Raw genomic sequence first — 15,611 nt, forward strand, 5'->3', positions numbered from 1 at the left:
AATTTTTAGTTCTCAAATTTCCTTTTGTTTCTTCCTTATATCTTGGATTTCTCTGCTGAGGCTTTTTTTCTTTCCAGCATGTTTGTAATTGTTCCTTGAAGCACTTTTATGACAGCTGCTTTAAAATCCTTGTCAGATAATTCAAACAGTTCTGTCATGTTAGTTGTCTTTTCTCATTCAAATTGAGATCTTTCTGGTTCTTGGCATGACAAGTGATTCTTGATTGAATCCGGGACATATGGGACATGATGTTGTAAGATGACAAATATTAACTTAAATCTTGTGTTTTACCAAACCACCTCTGAAGTTGCTCAGGTGGGGGAAATGAGGACGCTGCTCTGCTATGGCCAGACGGAGGTGAAAGTCCGAGTTCTCCACTCAGCCTTTGTTGACGTGTGTGGGGGTGAGTTCCTCCTCACTGCTGAGCAGTGGGGGAGGTCAGGCTCCCCATAGGGCCCCACCGATGCCACCCTGGCTGGGAGGGTTAAAGGTGCTTCTTTACTGCCTTCTCTGACGCTGTGGTGGGGAGTGGCCTCATAACCACTGAGCCATGGTGAAAGTCCTGTTCCTCTGCTGGGTCTCCTCTGACACCGCCCGAGAGAGGAGATAGGGGGCCTGCTTGGGGTAGAAGTCCAGGCTCCCCATGTGATTTCCGCTGGCACTAAGGGGTGGAAGACTCCTTGTTACCCAGCAGGGATGTAAGGCCTGCCTGCCCACTCAGCCTCTCTTGATCCCACCTGAGGGCGGTGGGGCCACCTCCTGCCAGTCTGGCAAGGGTGGAAGTCTAGGTTCTCCACTTGGCCTTTGCTGGCAGAATGGGGCCACAGGTTTTTTTCTGTGGTATTTGGCTGGAGTAGAGCAATTATTGTCTAGAAGTTTTCTGTCCTGCTAGGCTATCCTTTTCCTGGTCTTTTGGCTAGGAAGAGCAGGCTTTTCCTGGAACTCTTTTTTTGGTCTGTGCCTGTTGATGTTTCTGGGTTGCTGGCCTCTCCAGCACTCAGTCAGGGAGACGTGAGACAAAAAGAAAACTCTGGGGATTTACCATCTTGTTGTTGCTTGGGTCCTGAGGCCCCTAACTGGTCTGCCTTTTTCTCTCCACCTTTCAGAGTCTGCTTATGCTTATTTTCCATATAAAAGGTAGGGAAAAGTATATTTACTCCATCTTCCCGGAAGCAGAAGTCCCAAAGGTTGTCTTTTGATATTTAGGCAGAGCCGGGACAGTATTGCTCCATTGCTCTGTACTGGGGCTTGCTGGGCCTCTTCTGTTGTAGGAGAATCCACGTGTGAATGAGAAGGAGTCTTAGAAAATGAATTATTGGATTTAAAAACAAATCTTGAAAAGATAAGTCACTGCCACAATTTTTCTGTCTCACTGCTCTCAAGATTATGTAAGACAACACAGATCCACTGGTTTGGGGGAGTGCTGAACCCAAGCTGGGGGGCTCTTTGCATGTTTTTATTGAGGTATAATTGATACACAAAAATCTGCACATGTTTAAAATGCACAATTTGAAAACTATATATACAGTTTTATATATAATATAAATATATAAGTAGTTTTATATTAATTAATTATGTATATATCCATGAAATCATCACCACAATCAATATAGTGAACATATCTTTCACCCTCAAAATTTTCCTGGTGCTCCTTTGTAATTCCTCCTTCCAGCTCCTCCCCACCTCACCCTGCCCCTGACAACTGCTGATCTGCCTTCAGTCACTATAGGTTATTTTGCATTTTTTAGAATTTTATATAGATGGAATCATACCTTCTTCTCTGGCTTCTTTCACACAGCATAATTAGTTTGTGACTCATCCATGTTGTTGCATGTGTCAATACTTCATCCCTTTTATTGTTGAGTAGTATTCCATTGTATGGATACACCACAACTTGTTTGTCTATTCACCGGATGATGGACATCTGGGTTGTTTCCAATTTTTGGCTATTAGAGATAAAGCTGCTGTGAACACTCACATACAAGTCTTCGTATGGCTATATGCTTTCTTTTCTCTTGGGTAAATACATAGGAATAAAATAGCTAGATCATAAGGTAGGTGTATGTTTAACTTTTTAAAAACTGCCACATATTTTACAAAGTGGTTGCACCATTTTACATTTCCACCAGCAGTGTAGGAGAGTTCCAGTTCATCTGCATGCTTGCCAAAACTTGGTATAGTCAGTCTTTTTGATTTTTGCCATTCTACTAGGTATGTAGTGATATCGCATGGTTTTCATTTGCATTCCCCTAATGACAGTAATGATATTGAGCATCTTCTCAAGTGCTTTTTTGCCATCTGTATACCTTTTTTGGTGAAGTGTCTGTTCAAATTATTTGCCCTTATTTTCTAGTTTGTTTGTTTCCTTATTATTGAGTTTTAAGAGTTCTTTACATATCTTGGACACAAATTCCTTATAAAATATATGCTGTGAATTAAAAGTAGAATTACCGTGTGATCCAGCAATTTCACTTCTGGATATCAACCCCAAAACATTGAAAGCAGGAACTCAAAGAGATATTTGTATACCTATGTTCATAGCAGCATTATTCACAACAACCAAAAGGTGAAAGCAACCCATTGCTTTCCATTGATGGATAAATGGATAAATAAAATGTGGTCTATCCATAAAATGGAATGTTAGTCCACCTTAAAAGGGAAGGAAATTCTGATACATGCTACAACATGGATGAATCTTGAGGATATTATGCTAAGTGAAATAAGCCAGTCACAAAAAGACAAATACTATATGATTCCACTCATACGAGGTACCTAGAGTAGTCAAATTCACAGAGACAGAAAGTAGAATGGTGATTGCCGAGGGCGGTGGGGCAGGGAGAACAGAGAGTTGTTTAATGGGTATAGAGTTTCAGTTTTGCAAAATGAAAAGAGTTCTGGAGGTTGGTTTTACAACTATTTGAATGTACTTAACACTATTAAACTGTACGCTTAAAAATGATTAAGATGGTAAATTTTGTTATGTGAATTTTGTCACAATTAAAAAATTTAGGGGCCAGCCCCATGGCATAGTGGTTAAGTTCAGCGTGCTCTGCTTCAGTGGCCCAGGTTCACGGGTTTGGATCCTGAGCGCAGACCTACACCACTTTTCAGCCATGCTGTGGTGGCAACCCACATATAAAGTGGAGGAAGATTGGCACAGATGTTAGCTCAGGGCTAATCTTCCTCAGAAAAAAAAAATTTCAATATGAATGTTTTATAAATATTTTTTTCCAGTCTGTGGCTTGTCTTTTCATTTTCTTATATCTTTCAAAGGACAAGTTTTTAATTTTGATGAAGTCCAATTTATCATTTGGGGAGGGATTATGCTTTTGGTATTGTAACTAAGAGATCTTTGCCTAACCTCAGTTCATATTTTCCTGCCTCTTTGCATGCCTAGTAATCTTTGATTCAATGCCAGACATTGTGAATTTTACCTTGTTGGGTGCTGGATATTTTTGTATTCCTATAAATATTCTTAAGCTTTGTTCTGAGATGCAGTTCATCTACCTGGACATAGTTTTATCCTTTTGGATCTTGCTGTCATGATTTGTTAGGTGTAAAGATGATTTGTTAGGTGGGTCTGGAGCAATTATCAGTTGAGGGCTAATTACTCCCCGTCACTGAGGTAAGACCCTCCTGAGTACTTGAGTATCTCATAGGCAGCATATTTGTTGTTAGTGCCATCAAGTCAATTCTGACTCCTAGTGACCCTGTGTGCAGCAGAGCGGAACCCTGCCTGGTCTTTTTGCACCATCTTCTCACTTTCTGGGGCTCTATCAGACAATGCTCTGCTGCTGTTCATGGGGTTTTCATGGCCCATTTTTTCAGAAGTGGGTGGCCAGGTGCTTTTTCCTAGTCTGTCTTAGTCTGGAAGCTCTGCTGAAACCTGTCCACCATGGGTGACCCTGCTGGCATTTGAAATACTTGTGGCATAGTTTTCAGCATCACAGTAACACACAGCCACCACAGTATGACAACTGACAGATGGGTGGTGTGGTTCCTTGCCCGGGAAGTAAACCTGGGATGCAGTGTTCACAGCACCAAATCTTAACCACTAGACCACCAGGGCTGGTCATAGGCAACATATAGTTGCCTTTTAATTGAGATATTTTAAATCATTTACATGTAATATAATTTTTTATATGGTTAGGTTTGAGCCCAACATCTCAGAGTTGTCCCATCTGCTTTTTGTTCCCTTTTTCCTCTTTTTCTGATTATTTCTTTTGGTCTTAATTGAGTATTTTGTATGATTCCATTTTATCACCCTTGTTGGCTAATAGTAAAAGAGGAAGTCAAAGATTCAAAGCATAAGAAGAATTGATTGTGTTGTTATTGCCTTAAAGATGGAGGGGGCCATGTGTCAAGGAATATGGGCAGCTTCCAGGAGCCGAGAGTGGCCCCCACTGGACAGCTAGCAAGGAAACGCAGGCCTTAGTTCAACAAGCACAAGCAACTGAAGGCTGTCAATGATAAGAATTAACTTAGAAGTGGATTTTTCCCCAGAACTGCCAGACAAGAACTCTGCCTGGCCAACAACTTGATTTCAGCCTGTGACACCTTGAGCAGAGAACCTAGCCATGCTGTGCCTGACTTCTGACTTACAGGACTATGAGCTAATAAATGTGTGTTGTTTTAAGTTGCCAAATTTGTGGTAATTTGTTACGCAGCAAAAGAAAATAACTACATATTTTTTTAAATTTAGTCATTGTCTTAGGGTTTATAGTACACATATTTAACTTATCAGGCTACCTTTAAGTGACATCATATGACTTCACTTATATTATAAGAACCTTACAATAGTATACTTTCATTTGTCTCCTCTGGTCCTTTATGCTTTTGTTGCCATGCACTTAACTTTTATATATGTTATAAACCCCGTAATACACTGGGATTATTATTATTTTTTTTTCCTTTTTCTCCCCAAAGCCCCCCGGTACATAGTTGTGTATTCTTCGTTGTGGGTTCCTCTAGTTGTGGCATGTGGGACGCTGCCTCAGCGTGGCCTGACAAGCAGTGCCATGTCCGCGCCCAGGATTCGAACAGACGAAACACTGGGCCGCCTGCAGCGGAGCGCGCGAACTTAACCACTCGGCCACCGGGCCAGCCCCCACTGGGATTATTTTTGATTAAACAGTCAGTTATCCTTTAAAAAGATTTACATAATAAGAAAAAAGTCTTATATGTTTCCTCATTTAGTTAACCTGTTCTGGTGCTCTCATTCCTCTGTGTAGCTCCACGTTGCCACCTGGCATCACTTTCCTTCTGCCCGAAGGACTTCCTTTAACATTTCTTGCATTGCACGTGTGCTGGTGATGAATTCTTTCGGCTTTCATATGTCGGGGGGAAAGTGACTTTATATTGCTTTACTTTCTGAAAGATATTTTTCCCAGGTATAAAATTCTAGTTTTCTTCTTGTTTCCTGTGTTTGTTGAGTTTCCAGGATCTGTGGGTTTACAATTTTCTTGAAGTTTGGAATGTTTTGACCATTATTTCTTCAAATTTTTTTATGTCCTTCCTCCCTTTCAGGGGCTCCAGTTATCATGCACCAGACCACTGGAAGTTGTCAACATCTCACTGATGCTCTTTGAATTTTTTAAAATTCCTTTTTCTCTCTGTGTTTAATTTTGGATCGTTTCAATTACTATGTCTTCAAATTCACTAATTTCTTTCTTCTCCCAAATCATAAAGGGCACCTACAAAAGAACTTACAGCTAACATTATAGTTAATGGTGAAATATTGAACATTTTCTCCTTAAAATCAGGAACAGGGTAAGAATGCCATTTTCACCAGTTCTATTCAACATCATACTAGCATCCAGACCCAGTGCAACAAGGCAAGAAAAATAAAAGGCATACAAACCAGAAAGGAAACAGTAAAACTATGTCTATTTGCAGATGACATGATTGTTTATTTAGAAAACCCTAAGGAATACACACAACCACTACCTAATTTTTCAAAGTCACAGGATACAAAGTTAATTTTTAAAAACTTAATTGTATTTTTATATGCTACTAGCAACCAATTGCAAAATAAAATTAAAAGTGAATTTCATGTATAATAACATCAAAAAGCATGAAATACTTAGGAATAAATTTTTTTTTTTTAGATTGGCACCTGAGCTAACAACTGTTGCCAATCTTCTTTTTTTTTCCTGCTTTTTCTCCTCAAATCCACCCAGTACATAGTTGCGTATTTTCAGTTGTGGGTCCTTCTAGTTGTGGCACGTGGGATGCCACCTCAGCATGGCCTGACGAGCGGTGCCATGTCCACGCCCAGGATCTGAACCAGTGAAACCCTGCGCTGCCAAGTGGAGTGTGTGAACTTAACCACTCGGCCCCTTAGGAATAAATTTAACATATGTAAGACCTCTACACTACAAAATATTTTTGATAGAAATTAGAGAAAAATTAAGGCAATGGGGAGATAGATCGTGTTCATGAATTGGAAGACTCAATGTTGTTAATGTGTCAATTCTCTCTAAATTGATCTATAGATTCAATGCAGTTCATATCCAAATACTAGGAGGTAATTTTGTAAATATTGAAAAGCTAGTTCTAAAGTTTATATGGAAATATAAAGGACCTAGAATATCCCAAGAATTTGAAAAGCAAGAACAAAGTTTTTTTTTTTTTTATTGAGTTATTGATAGGTTACAATCTTGTGAAATTTCAATTGTACATTAATGTTTGTCAGTCATGTTGTAGGTGCACCACTTCACCCTTTGTGCCCACCCCCCACCCCACCTTTCCCCTGGTATCCACTAAACTGTTCTTGGTCCATAGTTTTAAATTCCTCACATGAGTCGAGTCATACACAGATTATCTTTCTCTCGCTGGCTTATTTCACTTAACATAATTCTCTCAAGGTCCATCCATGTTATTGCAAATGGAATGATTTTGTTCTGTTTTGCAGCTGAGTAGTATTCCATTGTATATATGTACCACATCTTCTTTATCCATTCGTCTGTTGATGGGCACTTAGGTTGCTTCCACGTCTTGGCTATTGTAAACAGTGCTGCAATAAACATTGGGGTGCACAGGACTTTTGGGATTGCTGACTTCAGGCTCTTTGGATAAATACCCAGTAGTGGGATGGCTGGATCGTATGGTAGTTCTATTTTTAGTTTTTTGAGGAATCTCCATACTGTTTTCCATAGTGGCTGCACCAGTTTGCATTCCCACCAGCAGTGTATGAGGGTTCCTTTTTCTCGCAACCTCTCCAACATTAAGAACAAAGTTTGAGAACTTACACTACCTGACTTGAAGGCTTATTGTAAAGCTATGCTAATTAAGAGAGTATGGCGCGCAAATTGACAATAGAATAGAGAGCTGCAAATAGACTCACACTTATACAGTCATTTGATATTTTACAAAAGCACCAAAACAATCCAGGAGAGAAAGGAAAGTTTGTGCAACAAATGATGCCATAATAACTGGCTATCCATATGGAAAAATATGAATGTCAACCTCTACCTCGTACCATACACAAAAATTAATCTGAGACAGATCACACACCTAAAGGTAAGTGGTAAAATCAGGCATTTTTTAAAGAAAACTTCAAAGAATATCTTCATGATTTGGGATAGATAAAGTTGGCTTAGCAGGTCACAGAAAGCAGTACCACAAAAGCAAACATTGAGAAATTAGATTTCATCAAAATTAAAAACTCTGTTCATTGAGAGACACCATTAAGAATATTGAAAGGCAATCTACAGACTAGGAAAAATTATTCAGAGAACATATATCTGACAAAGGACTGTTATGCAAGAAATATAAAGAATTCTATAACTCAGTAATAAAAAGACAAACAAGCCAACTTAAAATGGGCAAAAGATTTGAACAGATACTTATCCAAAGAAAATAAACAGGGCCCCGCCCCGTGGCACAGTCGTTAAGTTCTCACATTCTGCTTCTCAGTGGCCCAGGGTTCGCTGGTTCGGATCCCGGTTGCGGACATGGCACCGCTTGGCACACCATGCTGTGGTAGGCGTCCCACATATAAAGTAGAGGAAGACGGGCACGGATGCTAGCTCAGGGCCAGTCTTCCTCAGCAAAAAAGAGGAGGACTGGCAGTAGTTGGCTCAGGGCTAATCTTCCTCAAAAGAAAAGAAAAGAAAAGAAACAAATGGTCAATTATCACATGAAGAAGTGATCAAGTTCATTAGTCATTAGAGAAATACAAATTAAAGCCACAATGAAATACTACTATAGACCTATTAGAATGGCTACATTAAAATGACTGACAACCCTGAATGTTGGTGAGAATGTAGAGCGGCTGGAACTCTCAAATCCTGTTGGTGAGGATGTAAAATTGTATAACAACTTTGGAAAAAGATCTGGCAGTTTCTTATGAAACTAAATGTTTAATACCCTGTAACCCAGCAATTCCATTCTTAGATATTTACCCAAAAGAAATGAAAACATATGTCTACACGAAAACTTGTACATGAATATTCATAGCAGCTTTATTCATAATAGCCAAGATGAGGAAATATCGATAGGGCCATCGATGATCCCAGGTGTTCATCAATAGGAAATGGATAAACAAGCTCTCGTATATTCGTACAATGGCATACTCCTCAGAAGGAATGAACCGATAACACGCAAAAACACGAAGAATCTCAAAAACATAATGCTGAGTGAAAGAAGCCTTATACAAAAGGGTGCATACTGTATGAGTTCATTTATATGAAATTCTAGAATGAGCAAAACTGATCTATAGTGGAAAAAGTCAGAACAGTGGTTGCTTCTGGCATATGGGGTTGGGTAACGATGAGGAAAGAACATGCAGAAACTTTCATGAGTGATGGAGGTGTTCACTATCTTGATAGGGGTTTGGATAACACGTCATTTATCAAAAATCAGTGAATGTACTCTTAAAATTTTATATCAAAGAAACAAATGTTCAATTCTAGTTAATTATTTGCCTGCTGAAGTATTTAGTGGGACATGTACTGATGTCTACAGTTTACTTTAAAGTGCATTAAAAATAAGATAGATTAAGATGGATAGAGGGATGGATCAATGGATCTGTGATAAAAAAACAAGTCTGTAAAACGCTAATGGTAAAATCTAGATGGGGTATATCAAGGTGGACTATAAAATTCAACTTTGCTGTATGTTTGAAAATTTTCATAATAAAATGTTGAGAAAAAAATGACAAGAACACAGAAAAATATATAGTAAAAAGCAAAAGTCCCCTTTCTCCTGCCCCAACCTTTGCCCCTTTCCAGAATTAACCACTATTAACAGTTTGGTAGATATCATTCCCAGTCCTTTTCTTTGAATTTGCATATATGTATATGTTGAAATATATAGTGATCTTTTTAAAACATCAAAGGGATTATAATATTCACATATTGAGTAATTTGCTTTATTTACTTGATGCTTTGTCTTGGAGATCATTCCATGTCAGCACATACACATCAGCTTCTTTCTTTTTAACTGCTGCCTACTACCCCATAGAATGTGCCTTAGTTTATCCATTCCCCAGGAGAAATGTAGGTTGCTTAAATTTTTTGCTATTAAAAATTACTCTCCAAAAAAGCTGGGACAGATTACCCATAAAAAGGCTGCTTTTTATTATTATGTATCAATGTCTGATTCCCCACACTCTTGCCATCCAATGGGTGAAAACTGTTTTGCATTTTCCTGAGAATGGGTGAGGGCGTGTCTCTTAATATTTTATTGGCCATGTATGTTTTTTCTTTTCTGAATTGCTTTTTCATATTCTTTGCCCTCTCCTCTTTGGATTTGACTTTTTCTAATTGATCCTTTATATATTCTAGATACAATCCTTTGTCAGTTATCATATTGAAAATATAAAAATATTATCTCCTAGTTTGTGGCTTATGGTTTCACTTTCTTTATAGTGTCCTTTGATTAACATAAGTTTTAATTTAAGTGTATTCAAATGTACAAGCCTTTCTTTATGGTTTGCACTTTTTATCTCTTATTTAAGAAATTTTCCACCATCACAAGATCATAGAGACATTCTTATATTATCTCCTAAAAAGTTTTTCAGATATTTTTTCTCTGCAGCTGTATAATCTGTATAAGAAAACAGGATGACATCATGCATAGTTTTATAACCTGTTGTTCTGTCATTTAGCAATATATTTTGAACATCTTTTCATGTGAATAAATGTGTCAGTAGTGTTGTGCGTGGTGTTGCCCAGGAAATAGAGACAGAGATCTGCATGCAGGAAGTTTGCTAGGTAGTGCTTTCAGGATCAACATGTATGGGGAAGGGAATGAAGTAGGTAGGATTAGACAGGAGGGCAAGCTAGGCAATGGCGCAAGAGCAACAAGGGCTCCAACTTTGTTTAGAGGGCCCTGGAACGTCTTGAACTGAAGAAAGAAGCCTGGGCCTTTAGACTCCCCTGATGTTAGATGTGGGCTGCCCCCCTCCCCCAAGGGGGCATGAAATTGGGCAAGGCAGCTGACTTCAACGGAGTACAATTCCTGGAGATAGCGGCAGCCTGTAGCACTCCCAATAGCTGGGAGTCCTCAAGGGGTATCGGAGCGGCACATCACAGAGTCTACCATAGCTAGGGTTGCTTTTGACTCCCAGCAGCAGAAAACCCATCGACCCTTGCTTCATAAGTAGGAGTCAGATTCACTTAACAGAAGGGCTGCGGTAGGTGATTGCTGGCGTCAGCAGTATCTGTCCTTTTCATCAGGAATGCAAAAACTTTCTCAGAAGTCCCCAGTAGACTTCCCCTTATATCTAAATGTCCCAAACTGGATCACAGGTCCATCCCTAGGTGCAGGGGAAGCTGGGAAAGTGGGAACAAGATTGTCATGATTTTGTGCCTGGAGCAGTGAACATCGCTGCCCTGAACAATTCTGGGTTCTGTTAACATAGAAGAAAAGGGGAAAGGATATTAGACATGCAACTAACAAGGCCTGCTGCAAACAGACCTCTACAAAATTATTTTGAATAATTGCACATGGATGTAACTTACTGAAACTATTTCCATATTGCTGGACATTTGGCTGTTTCCAGCTTTTACTGTACTGCAGTAAACATCCTTGTACCTTCCTCTGCCCATGTCCTCGATTATTTCTTCAGGATGAAATGCTACATATGTAATGGCTAGGCGGGGGAAATGTACCTTTTAAAGAATTTTGATGCAGATTACCAAGATGTACCTTAGAAAGGCTCTGCCAATTTATGTTTTTCCTGAGCAGCGAATGGAGAGGCCTATCCTTACTGATCCTGGATATTAGCATTCTCATTCACTTTCACCAATTTTATAATTCTTTTAAAAGTACCTAGTTTTCATTTGCACTTTGTTCTGATTTTTATTGGCCATATTTGCTAATCTTTGCCTTGTGGCCCACAAAAATGTGTTTTGGAGAGTTTTTGCTTTCTGGAAAGTATTGAGATATAATCAGTGTTTTGCTATTGTGCTGGGAGGGTTAATTCCAGCAGGCCTGAGTTGTTTTGCTCGTCAAGGCATGAAACATACTGAGGAACAGTGTCTCCTTTTCACCGTGGAATTTCAGGACATTATGACCCAGTTTGTTACAACTGCTTATTGATAACGATGAGAATGATGATTTGCAGGTGGTCTTGGTGTTACTGACCCCCACTCCCACCCCCCAGGCTCTGCTGTTGAGTCTGGTTACATTTCAGGAACATGGCTAGGTGTTACAAATACCTAAACATATATTCATAAATAGTATTCACAGCAGCAGGGGAGCTACGCAAAAGTACTTTATAACATGATTTTTTTTTTGTTTTTTGCTGAGGAACATTAGCCCTCAGCTAACAACATGAACATTTTTATTATCTATAAATTGTACTCTGTATAAGTGCTAAAATATTTTAAAAATATCATTCGAAAAGGTAAAAGAAGGAGAAAAAAGTAATTTTGCTAATTAATCCAATGAAGAATGATGACATGTGAATTTAGAAACATATGCCATAGCTATCTTACTGGGAAAATGGCAGTGCTGTTTTAAAAACTTTTACGAAGATGTAGTTCATGAATAATAGATCTCTAATTCCAGTTTATATTTTTAGTGAAAAAGGATTAACAGCTATTATTATAGCAAAAATAAAACCATAGTGCTATAAATCCGACAAAATAACTTGAAAATGTTACTACCTCTAAATATATGAATATGTTGTACTAAAAATTGCTGAAGTAATTTTTATGGCATTTTATATGACTCATATAATCATTGTTGCAGTTCATAATTTTTACACACATTATAGTCTTGCATGTAAGTACTAAATATTTACTAGCTCAGAAAAATATTCTCTAAGTCCACATGCACTTAAGGTTAAAGATATAGAAAAATAAATTCAAATAATCAAAAATAATATTTAATACAGTTTCTAAATTAGTAAGAGTTATCTTTGAAATACAGAGTAATAAAATAAATTAAGTTAGTGCTAAAGCATGATGTGAAAATACATGGCCATTACAAGACTATACTTAGGCATAGCTGTCAAAATAGTATAGGTTAAAAAGAATTAGACCACTCAATTCAGACAAGAATACAGAGAAAATGAGCATCTATACATAGTAGGTGGAAATGTAATGCAGGATAGCTCTTTTGTGAGCCAATTTAGCAATACATAAACAGGGCATAAAAATTATTCATACCTTTGACTTAATGAAGTCTAGTAGTCTAAGATAACAGTCCTACATCCAGAAAAACCTGTATACACAAAGATATTCATTGCAGCATTATTTATAATGATGAAAATTACAAGCAACTTAGATGTCCAAAAATTGGAGAAGAATTAATAAATGACAAAGTCATTAAAATGTTACTTAAATGACAGTATATCTATATAATGGAGTTTAAGGAAATTGTAAAATGGAGTAAGGAAAATCTCTGTGTGTTGCTGTTAGGTGATCTGTAGGATATGTATTAACTGGAAAAAGCAAGGTGCAGAAAAGTTGTACAGTAGGGAATATATTTTGTGAATATAAACATAGGCACATATTTTCTGATATTTTTCAAAACAAAACAATGGAAAGATAAAACAAAACTAATAAAAGTGGTTTCCTAGATGGGGAGGGAGGGAATGCGGAAAGCACAAAGATGAAAGTTAGACCTCTCTGAATATACCTTGCTTTATCTTTTTGCTTTGTGTAAAAGATGGCCCCAAGGATCCCCACCCCCTGGTATTTACATCCTTGCAAGTGCCCTCTGAGTTGGTCTCTGTGACCAATAGAATTTGGTAGAAGTGATGCTAACTTCTAAGATTAGGCTCTGAAAGACCACGTGCCTTACGTTTCGCTCTTTCTTTCTTTTGAATCACTCGTTCTAGGGGAAGCCAGTTGCCCCGTTGAGCAGTCCCATGTAGTGAGGATCTAAGGTCTGCCAACCGCCACGCGGGCGAACCATCTTGGAAGCAGTTCGTACAGCCCCAGTTAAACCTCAAGATGACGGCAGCCCTGGCTGACATCTTGGCTGTCTTTCATGAGAGATTCTGAGCTAGAACCAGCCAGCTAGGCTATTCCAGATTTCTGACCCTCAGAAACCGTGGGATAGTAAATATTTGTTATTTTAAGCTGCGAAGTTTGGTTTAATTTATTATGCAGCAATAAATCACTAATACACATTGGAACCATAAAATTGTTTTAAATAATTTAAAAACTGAATATAATCGGAAAGAAAAAAAAGTAGTCCTGAAAAATTGAAGACGAACTGAAACAAGCGAACCTAATATATATCAAGTCAGTGGCAAAACTACACAGAGAATAATTATTTCAAGTGACTTGCAAACACAGTATTTTTACTGTACATCTCTAGTGGGCTGGATCTTAAGGACAAAAAGAACTGCACATAAATCTTAAATGGCATTCAGTGGTCTAATTGTTAGCAACAACATTGGTACTGTTACCCTGACACTGTTCTAGCTATGTGGTAGAATAAAGCAAATAAGTCATTATGTCAATATCATTAAGAACCAAGATTCTATACATGAGAGAAAAGAGATACAAGCACAAAATCAAAGAAATTAAGTAAAAATCCTTGAATTTTTTATTTGGATTGGAAATAGCAGTATTAATTCATAATTTATTTTTCTTTTTCTAAAAAAATGTCTTTCCGAGCTCTGTGCACTGAAAAGACACATAATAGCAATAAATACCCAGCACCCAGATTGTGGTGACTAAATATAATTTAAAACAAACATGCAGAACTCCTTAGGGAAATGGCTAATTTCAGTTCTAATGCTGGAAATGTAAAAGATGAACCTGGAATATCCTGTCTTACTAGAAATTACAGACTACAAGAGTCGTATTAAAAGACTAAGGAAGCAACTTTTTAAGGGGTTCCCAATGGCCCCAAGATAGGACAGTATGAGCATCAAAAAACATAATCACTGCAAAGTGATATATATATTTATACATCAAATATTTTAAAACTCCATGAGTTTATAATGATACTAAAAAATAAATAAAACCTCCCTGGTCACTTTTTGGAGGCAGCTAGGACACCAATTTATTAATCATAAAATTGGCAAAGAAAGGAAAAAAATGAAACATTTATCCTGCCTGAGCGTATTTCAGAGGATCCAGAATTGATGGGAAAGCTCATTATAAAAGAATTCAAGCTCTGAAAGAATGACAGGATTGGAGAATCACCATTTCATGAAGGAATGGTCGCGGTTATGGAAATGCTTTAATATTTTGATCTAAGTGGTGGTCACATGGATGCATAATATGTAAATATTCATCAAGCTGTTCACTTAATTTTTGTGCATTTTATTGTAGGTAAAGTATACCTCAATTTACTAATTTTACCTCAATTTAAAAAAGTTCTCATTGTGTCTTCCAGTGAGGAGTAATAAGAAATACACAGCATTCTATAAAATATCCTTGCAAAAAAATTGAATCTGAATCTGACCAGGGCTCCAGATGTAACTACCAGCTTACAGAAAATAAAGGGGACAGAGGAGCACGTTAAATGATACCAACAGGATACAATCAGACAAATTTAGAATATGGGACATTCTATAGGACAAATGACATAGTTTCTTTGGTGAATTAATGATACCAAAGAGAAAGGGAAGGGAGAAGGAAGGGTTATGGATCAAAAGGGACTTAAGAGACATATTAACCAAAACGATACACGGACGTTGTTTGGGCCTTGATTCTAACAAACCAATTGTGAAAAGCCCTTTTTGAGACAATCAGGAAAATTTGAACACAGACTGGGTATTAGATGATATTAAGGAATTAGTGTTAATTTTATTAGGTGTGATAATGGTATTGTGCTCTTAAAGTCCCTATCCTGGTAGATACTTAAGTATTTATGGGTGAAATCATGTCATTAGCTTTAAAATACTCCAGGGGGAGAATGTGGAGGGGAATAAGTGAAGCAAGAAAGCCAAAGTAGTAGTAACTGTTGAAGATGAGTGACAGATAAACCGGGACTCATGAGACTGTTCCCTTTATCTTTGTGCATGTTATTAAGCTGTTAAGTTATTAAACTGCACACTCACCCTTCTGTACTCTACCTTTCACTCCGGGAATGAGATTCCACCACGCACGGTTCGGCTTCGCCAGCGGCTCCCTGTTAGACTCCGCCTAGGGGGCGATAGAGGGAGACTCCAAGGCTGGAGGAGGGGGAAGGAACTT

At 38.0% G+C, this 15,611-nt stretch overlaps 1 long non-coding RNA gene across 1 annotated transcript; it reads right to left on the bottom strand.

Annotated features, from left to right (window-relative positions):
• Positions 1-7,957: 7,957 nt before the first annotated feature.
• Positions 7,958-15,602, bottom strand: LOC139080922 (uncharacterized). The gene is made up of 3 exons (XR_011535786.1): positions 15,476-15,602; positions 12,621-12,675; positions 7,958-8,092 (listed from the first exon to the last, which is right to left on the bottom strand). It is a non-coding gene; the product is annotated as an uncharacterized lncRNA (long non-coding RNA).
• Positions 15,603-15,611: the final 9 nt, after the last annotated feature.

The sequence above is a fragment of the Equus przewalskii genome, chromosome X (genome assembly GCF_037783145.1).
Source record: "Equus przewalskii isolate Varuska chromosome X, EquPr2, whole genome shotgun sequence".
In the NCBI taxonomy this organism is placed as follows: domain Eukaryota; kingdom Metazoa; phylum Chordata; class Mammalia; order Perissodactyla; family Equidae; genus Equus; species Equus przewalskii.